The sequence below is a fragment of the Saccostrea echinata genome, unplaced genomic scaffold (genome assembly GCF_033153115.1).
Source record: "Saccostrea echinata isolate AGI-Se365-2 ecotype Australia unplaced genomic scaffold, CSIRO_AGI_Sech_v1 ptg000029l, whole genome shotgun sequence".
In the NCBI taxonomy this organism is placed as follows: Eukaryota; Metazoa; Mollusca; class Bivalvia; order Ostreida; family Ostreidae; genus Saccostrea; species Saccostrea echinata.
The window spans coordinates 24,957,985-24,967,500 of record NW_026889778.1 but is presented as its reverse complement, the minus strand read 5'-3'; positions in this window follow the sequence as shown (position 1 = coordinate 24,967,500).

Sequence of the window (9,516 nt, the reverse complement as noted above, 5' to 3'; positions counted from 1 at the left end):
TTTCTCTCACTCTGTCTAAGGAAGTCACTGTCTCTCTTGCAACTTCATTCCGACTTTCACTCATGCCCTTATCATTACCTTCAGGAAATGACACATGACGTCTTTGTCTTGGAGTTTTCTCCAACTCATGCTTACATCTCCCATAGTCGGTAGTGAGGTCCTGCAGCACTTGTTCTAAATCTGAAATCTGTGAACTCATGCTAGTATCTAAATCACTCTCATGCATCTCAATCTCACTCACAGGAGAGGACAAAAGAGGGCTGATTGACTCTTGTCATAAGCTTACTTCTAGCACCTTGACTAGAACTTAACCTATCAACTCTACGGGTTGATGTAGCTCTTCCTACGCTATCAGAACATGAATTTAGCGAAGTCATGGTTTCTATTCAGATATCCTGGTCACGGCACCAAAACCTAGTATTAATTGTAACGGGGACCGTTACAGATGTTCCCCAAACGCTCCCCAACTCCCTTTTGGTGTCTTATTTCCTGTAAGCTTCATTAAATAAGGCAATTAAGTATATTGGTCATTTAACGCATTTCACGCGCGCGCACGTGCATGCATGTGCAGGTTGACCATGTCATTCCGTCTATACTATAAATGAATCTTTATATTCTCAGTATCAAAACATTTCATCAAAAAATATATAAGTTCCGACTATATCAAGTATATTGGTCATCTTAGCATTGCGCGCACGCGCACCTGTATGCATGTTCATAATGACCATGCCATTTTGTCTACACTTATAATATGTCTGTTTATTCTTAGTATCAAAGCTTTTCATCAAAAAATATAAAAGTTACGGCTATATTAAGTATATTGGTCATTAAACACATTGCACGTGCGCGCATGTGCATGCATGTGCATGATGGCCACATCATCCTGTCTACACTTTTAATATACAGTACCCGCATCGTTATTCTTTACAGGATACACGATACGATAGGATACACGCACGATACGATAGGATACACGCACGATACGATAGGATACACGCACGATAGGACAGGATACACGCACGATAGGATAAACGCAAAACACGATAAACGCAAAACACGATAAACGCAAAATACGATAAACGCAAAACACGATAGACCTGATAAACGATCTTCACGATAGGATAAACGCAAAATCTGATAGGATTGTTTCAAAATGCGGAGCGTTTTTTGACAAGACGAAAAGTTTCCTTTTTGATATATCGTAGTATGATAATTCTAATTACTTGCAAAGCCGCAGATCTAAATGATGAAATATATTAAATTTACCATGATAAAAAAAATTGAAGTAATGATGCTTTGTAAAAGATTTTTTTTTGTTAATAAAATTGATCGTCCTCAATTTCAAACTGTAATTATTTAAGATTAATTCCACTCTATGATGGAAATTAGGCGATTGTTTGTGTAATTATAAAAATGTCGAGATTCCATCGAATCGTTAAATTTGAATTTTGAGTCGTTGAATTACGTAGATTTTAATTTGTTGGAGGCTCAAAAATTCGGTAGACAAGCAAAGTTTTACACCCATGTGCAATAAATTCGCGAAAGGTTATAAATATATTCATTATTTTAACAAATAAAACCTTATGAAATTCATAACAAACATCGATTATTTTTACGGAAGAACTCCATGTAAAAAATGAAATACTTGGATTGAATATCTTGTGCTAGAAGTCTGCGATGTATCCAAAATCGCCTTTACATGTAATAATCTGTATTTAATAAATCAAATCTTACGAGAAAAGTTATTAGTCATAATTAAGGGGGGGGGTGTGAAAAATTATCATTATAATTATTTTAGGGTTAACGCTTTCTCCTCAATTTTTTTACGAATTTGCTTTAATTTATATTTTATATAAATTAATTTTATATTTATTACGTTTTAAACAAATGACTTGCTGAAATTGCTAGTTGCATTGACACAGACTGTGCATTGGACTGTGATTAAATTATCTCTCCTCGCACGATTTTTTTTTAATTAAAGGCGCCTCAAAGATACATGTAAAAAAAAAAAAAATTAAAATATTTCTTTGACAAAAATATTTCTTACAAATCGAAAAATTAAAAAAAAATAATAACGAATGACTAGTAGATCGATTATTTCATGTCCCAAAGTAGAATATGACTTTCGATTTACCCCTTCTGCTTGGTCACGGTACTTGACCTTAATTTATTTTTTTAAATTTATTTATTTATTTATTTATTTATTTATTTATTTATTTATTTATTTACTTACTTATTTATTTATTTATTTATTTTTATTTAACATATATACCAGAGTTAGAGTATTAATTTCTCTTTCTGTTAAACAGTTAAATTAATCCTAAAAAAAATAACAAAACGAAAAATGAACTCGAGATATCTCGGGTTTTTCTTCTCAAGGTAAAGATAAAAAACGAGGGTTTCCGAATGCACACGATAAACGCAAAACACGATACACGATAGAACCTGATAAACGATCTTCACGATAAACGCAAAACCTGATAAACGGAAAACACGATAGAAAACGCAAAACCTGATAAACGGAAAACACGATACGACAGGATACGATAGGATACACGCACGATACGATAGGATACACGCACGATACGATAGGATACACGCACGATAGGACACGATAGAATTGTAAAGAATAACGATGCGGGTACTGTATCTGTATATTCTTAATATCGAAGATTTTCATCAAAAAGTATAAAAAGTACGGCTATATTAAGTAAATTGGTCATTTAACACATTGCACGCGCGCGCACGTGCATGCATATGCATGCATGTGCATGATGATCATGTCGTCTTGTCTACACTTTAAATACATATAAATATTTTGAGTATCAAAGCATTTCATCAAAAAATTTCAAAGTTACGACTATATCAAGTAAATTGGTCATTTTACGCTTTGCGCGTGCGCGCACGTGCATGCATGTGCATGTTGACCATGTCATCTTGTTCATACTTTTAATATATCCTTATATTCTGAGTATCAAAGCATTTTATCAAAAAATATAAAAGTTACAGCTATATCAAGTATATTGGTCATTTTACGCATTGCACGCGCACGCACGTGCATGCGCGTGCGCGCAAAATGACCTTCGTTCCGCAAATCTACATAACATGCCTAGTAACCCTAAAAAGGTTTCACCTCAATCGGATGTGTAGTTTCGGAGATCACTCACGGACAAAAAAGTACCCAGGAAGAATAATAATAACTAGTTATAATTGTAACGGGGACCGTTACAGATGTTCCCCAAACGCTCCCCAACACCCTCTTGGTGTCTTATTTCCTGTAAGCTTCATTAAATAAGGCAATGAAGTATATTGATCGTTTTTTGCATTTCACACGCGCGCACGTGCATGCATGTGCAGGATGACCATGTCATCTCATCTATACTATTAATGCATCTTTATATTCTCAGTTTCAAAACATTTCATCAAAAAATAAATAAGTTCCGGCTATATCAAGTATATTGGTCATCTTAGCATTGCACGCATGCGCACCTGCATGCATGTTCCTAATGACCATGCCATTTTGTCTACACTTATAATATGTCTGTTTATTCTTAGTATCAAAGCTTTTCATAAAAAAAATATGAAAGTTATGGCTATATAAATAGTATATTGGTCATTTTACGCATTGCACGCGCGCGCATGTGCATTCATGAGCATGATGTCCACATCATCTTGTCTACACTTTTAATATATCTGTATATTCTTAATATCAAAGCTTTTCATAAAAAATATAAAAATTACGGCTATATTAAGTATATTGGTCATTTAACACATTGCACGCGCGCGCACGTGCATGCATATGCATGCATGCATGCATGTGCATGATGACCATGTCATCTTGTCTACACTTTTGACATATATAAATATTTTGAGTATCAAAGCATTTCATCAAAAAGAAAAAAGTTACGAGTATATCAAGTATATTTGTCATTTTACGCTTTGCGCGTGCGCACACGTGCATGCATGCGCATGTTGACCATATCATCTTGTTTACACTTTTAATATATCCTTATATTCTGAGTATCAAAGCATTTTATCAAAAAATATAAAAGTTACAGCTATATCAAGTATATTGGTCATTTTACGCATTGCACGCGCAAGCACGTGCATGCACGTGCGCGCAAAATGACCTTGATTCCGCAAATCTACATAACATGCCTATTAACCCTAAAAAGGTTTTACCTCAATCGGATGACTAGTTGACGAGATCACTCGCGGACAAAAAAGTACCCAGGAAGAAGAAGAAGAAGAAAAATAATAATAACTAGACTCTTGTTGCCATGGCAACAAAAAAGTCTTCCGTTCTTCTAAATCTGTAAGAATTTGCTTTTTTCTGTGTCAAAAACATACATATCATATTAATTGTGAAAGAAAAAATAACTGGAAAAAAGTCCTTTCAGTACTTATGGTACTTTGATTTTCATGATCAATCTTGTATAATGCATTTGGCACCTATGAGAGATATACGTATATCATAGAGCAAGGATGATTAGCAGTTTAAAAAAATTGTTTGAAATCATTTCTAAGACAAACAAACAGACGAACGAACACCGTACTATCATAAACTTCACTGTGTATATGGTCTGGCATAATTGTGATGGTGTTATAAAAAATATAATGAATTAAGTTAGTATCACATTAAACGTAAAGTAACTGAGTTTTGTAAAGCTATCAAGATTTGACAGCATACCTATAAGAAAGGTTATTCAATAACAGTAATTATTCAGCAATCGTTTAATTGATTGATTTATTATATGTTTTTTTCGTCCCTCTCGAGAATTTTTCACTCACATGGAGACGCCACCACTCGCCGGAGGAGACTGCAATTTTTTTTTTTTTTATACTTTGGCAATTATCACCATTGAGCAGTGAATAATCTTTTTTGTGCCAGCACCTTCTGCGACACGGGACCTCGATTTATACGATCTCATCCCAAGGACCGGTCTCCACGTCCCACAGTCGAAGTTCATAATACCGAGATATTTTATTTTATTTTATTTTTTCACAAGTTTGTTGCATCAGATGTACTTAAAGATCATACTTCAAGATCATTTCGAACTCAGGCTACTTTTTTGCAGTGCATACAGCGTCAGGTTATTTTGATTGACAGGTCAACACAAGTGCACTTCGTGTAATACTTTTTAAACAGAAAAATATACAGGATGTGACCATGACTGACTATGAAATCAGAAAACATTTAATAAAGAGAATGGGTGTCACTGATATAGAACTAATTTTTGGTCTATGTAAATGGATAGGAGGATTTCTCTCTTCCTCTCTCTCTCTCTGTCTCTCTTTCTCTCTCTCTCAGACATGTAAATTGAACATTTCAGTATGATAATGACTAATCTACCATTATAGAATATGAAATTCTATATACATGTAAATGTAATTATAACCACATGTTCCAGATTTAAATCTTAAACGAATATATAATTCAAATGCCTAGCTGCACGAACATATCCAAATATTAATCAAAACTGGGGGGGGGGGGGGGGCTTCAAAGGAATTAGATAGTTTTATGTTTTATGAATTATAAGGAAAAGTACGGACGTCAGTTGCATGTACATAATTATATATCATTGCATAAAATTGTGTTTATTCAGGTATACTCATCCCACATATCAACAGACCTGTGCAATTTTTTATCATGTTTTTTTTTTTTTTCAAAAGAAACATATAGCGAAGCATTATTTCACACAGAATCGCGTTTTCACATATTTTTTTTAACTCTTTGAGTATTTCACAAGAATCCAAGAATCGCCTTTTCACATCTTTTATAACTCCTTGGGTATATAGAGTATAGATCATGTGTCATAAATAATTCAACTTTTTATCAAATATACATGTAATAACCAAATCTAATCTATAGATTGATTTTCTTTCTTTCCAGTGGCAGATATCAATTTATTTATAAAGGCTTTAAAACAGTACTGTATTACAATTTTCTATCGCTTAATTCCTTTTTTGAGTGTATGTAATATTTTTTTAATATCGAAAGTAAAACTCGGAAATCGGGATAATTTGGCATTCAGATCATAGAGAATAATAAATCGTCTGCATTATAGAAGGCTTATAACTATCGTATTCTGAACTTAATATACGAAATAGATAAAACTGCATGCCTGTCCATCACTATAAATGTATATTCAGTGCTTATAATATATTTACTTGAATTAGCTACCTAGCATATATATATTAATTTTTTTTAGATATATTCATGTGTAAATTAACTAACTGTCAATACAGACTTACACTACACTGGCAACTTTAAACTATACATGCTTTGGAAGCGGTAACCAACGTACTCTTACATTTAGAAGAGTGCATATGGAACGTCTAAATATTTTTGATATGGAGAGTGTATATGTCTCTGACGTCATCGATGATATTTCCGCCTTTATCTCGAAAGTTCTATTCTCACTTACAAGTCAGAGTTATCTTTCTTTGCCCATTGTATACACACTAGGTAAATGGGGAAAATGACGGTATCTAAAATCTAGAAAATGCGCAATCCAATTTTAAAACAAATTATATATTTAGTATTTGTAGAATAACCTCTGTTATACATAATAATATCTTGAAAAAATATTAAAAAACAAAAAAGTTGAAAATTGACCAAACACAAGTTCACTTCCGGTTCGGACAGGAAATACCGGAAACACACGAAAACAGCTTCGGAACAAAGAGAATGTCATGGTCTAATACTCCTGTAAATTTCACATCTTTACCTCAAACCGTTTCCGAGAAAAATTCCGGACAAAAGTCCATTTAAAAATTGGAAATTCGGCCGTAACTTCGGACCGGAAGTGAATTTTTCAAAAAACGGAATTTTATATAAACTTCATATATCAGCCTACTATCATGTGAAAAATTGTGAAAATCTATCCAACCATCTCTGAGTAATCGCGCTCACAAAATTTGGGAGGAATAATAATAATAATAATAATAATAATAATAAAAAGAAACAATACAATCACTATAAGTCTTCTGTTGTGAACGGAAGACTTAATAATAAGAAACAGAGTAAAAACAATATGTTCCCCAACTTCGTTTGGGGAACATAATAACTAGAAACTCATTGCGAGCAATGAGAGGTCTTCCGTCCGATTCTGAAAAAAAGAAAACCCAAGCTGAAAAAGTGAAAAAAGAAATTCAGACACTTTGGAGATTTAACCCTGGTAGTCAGCCTGAAAATCCAACGTGCTAACCATTAACCATTCCCTTTTTTGCATCACTTCCTGTCACGACCAAAAGTAACGGCGATACAAGATTTTGTCACGATTCAAATAAACTGATGACTGACTATCAGTCCTGAAAGTTTTAGACTTCAGTCGTTTACTGTTGTTGAGCAATAGACCGGAAGTTGACGTTTTATTTATTTTGAAATGTTAGTGGAATCTAACATTTCAAAACAGCGAAAGAGATGCATTAAAGTGATGCAAGTTTTAGTTTTAAAAAGAAAGAAGAGAAATAATATGAGCGCATCCTCTGATCTAAAAAATAAAACAGGTTTTGTAATCCTCAGAAACAGTTCTATCATTTAATAGTTGCATATTTAAGATCAGAGGTTACGTCCTATATTAAATATCGAAAAATAGCTTTAAAAATTGGCTGTTTTGTAGAAATTTTCAGGATACGAGGAAAATGACGCATTTCATGACGTCGTAATGCATAGGCTAGCAAGAAAATTACGTCATTTTTGATAGATACGCAGTCATCAAAGGTCTAAATGATATTTAATGCATTGTCAACTAAAACCAAGCAGTTTCAGTTTTCCTGAAATTCATAGGGCCAATAAAGGTCCTAAGCGATTCTTGTTCTTTAATATTGAAACCACTACACTAGCGCAATGTACCAGCCATCATCGATGTTTACCTTGCACTCATTCCCTGAAGTAACGAGTGTCGGGCAGGTTATTATTTTTTCTTATAGTGCGGACTTATAGGATGAAAACTAGCCAGCTAAATTTTGAGAAGTGCTAGTAGATTTACATCGGATTTGTTACTTGAGTTTTAACAATAATTGATAGCAGAGAAAATAATCTGTTACTGATAAAAACTAAAAAAAAAACTATTGCGTTTACTTCCTTTATTCTTTGTACATTCAACTTTCTATTCTATGCAATTCCAAATACAGACATGTCCGTGTACTCTTTTCTGTACTTCTACACTACTGCATCAGACCATTTGTGAAAGGCGGGTCAAGATACATTATTTCGCGCCAAACTTCACGAGTAAATCTTCGCACCTTTTCTTTGAAATGTGTCTTCAATTGAATAAGTGTACGTGATAGCTTCAATGAAATTAAAAAAAAATATGTTGCTGTAGCCTGATTTTCGAGCCTAAGAATGTTTATTTATCACACTGGACATATAACATATCGTATACGGGCAAGTAACATAAAGGCAGCGCTAAGTTTTCTTACACAATTTATATTCCTCTTTACCCCCAAAGTGGACTATTCCATTTAGTAACACATTAATGATAAGTCTTGAATGTTTTGCAACAAAACACGTCTCGCCATATGACGCTCAAGGAATCTGATACCTATTATGTTCGGTAACTTGCATCTGTAAAGGAATATAACCCTACTAAGATCAAAGAAAAATATTGAAAAACGTAAAAGTTGAAAAAATGGACTTTTTTAATTCGCTTCCGGTAGCGACCGGAAGTACTCACGACGCACGAAAAGGCAAACCCGCATATCTAGAAGTCATGTTCTATGCTCTCCAACAATTCTCCAATTCATATCTTTAGCCGTTCTTTAGATCTCGCGCGGATAAAATTTCATTTCAAAATCAGAAAATGTCCATAACTTGGAACCGGAAACGAATTTTTCCAAAATTCTTTCAAATGTAACAATGGCATTTCATAGCGCATTATCCCTGAAAGTTTGATGGAAAACCATTGAAGAGTTCTCGAGATATTGCGTGCACAAGATTTGTCTAAAAAATCTATTTTTAAAATGTATTCTGGTAGACAATTTTAAAAACAAATTATATATTAAGCATTACAATTACACAGTCTCTATTAACCCAATTAAAATCAAAGAAAAATATTGAAAAACGTAAAAGTTGAAAAAATTGACTTTTTTAATTCGCTTCCGGTAGCGACCGGAAGTACTCACGACGCACGAAAAAGCAAACCCGCATATTTAGAAGTCATGTTCTATGCTCTCCAACAAGTCTCCAGTTCATATCTTTAGCCGTTCTTTAGATCTCGCGCGGATAAAATGTCATTTCAAAATCAGAAAAATGTCCATAACTTGGAACCGGAAACGAATTTCTCCAAAATTCTTTCAAATGTAACAATGGCATTTCATAGCGCATTATCCCTGAAAGTTTGATGAAAAACCACTGAATAGTTCTCGAGATAATGCGTGCACAAAATTTGTCTAAAAAATAAGAATAATAATAATAATAATAATAATAATAATAACTAGAAACTCATTACTAGTAATGAGAAGGTCTTCCGTTATACTACTTCCTGTTTGCATGAACATGTCTTTTCCAAC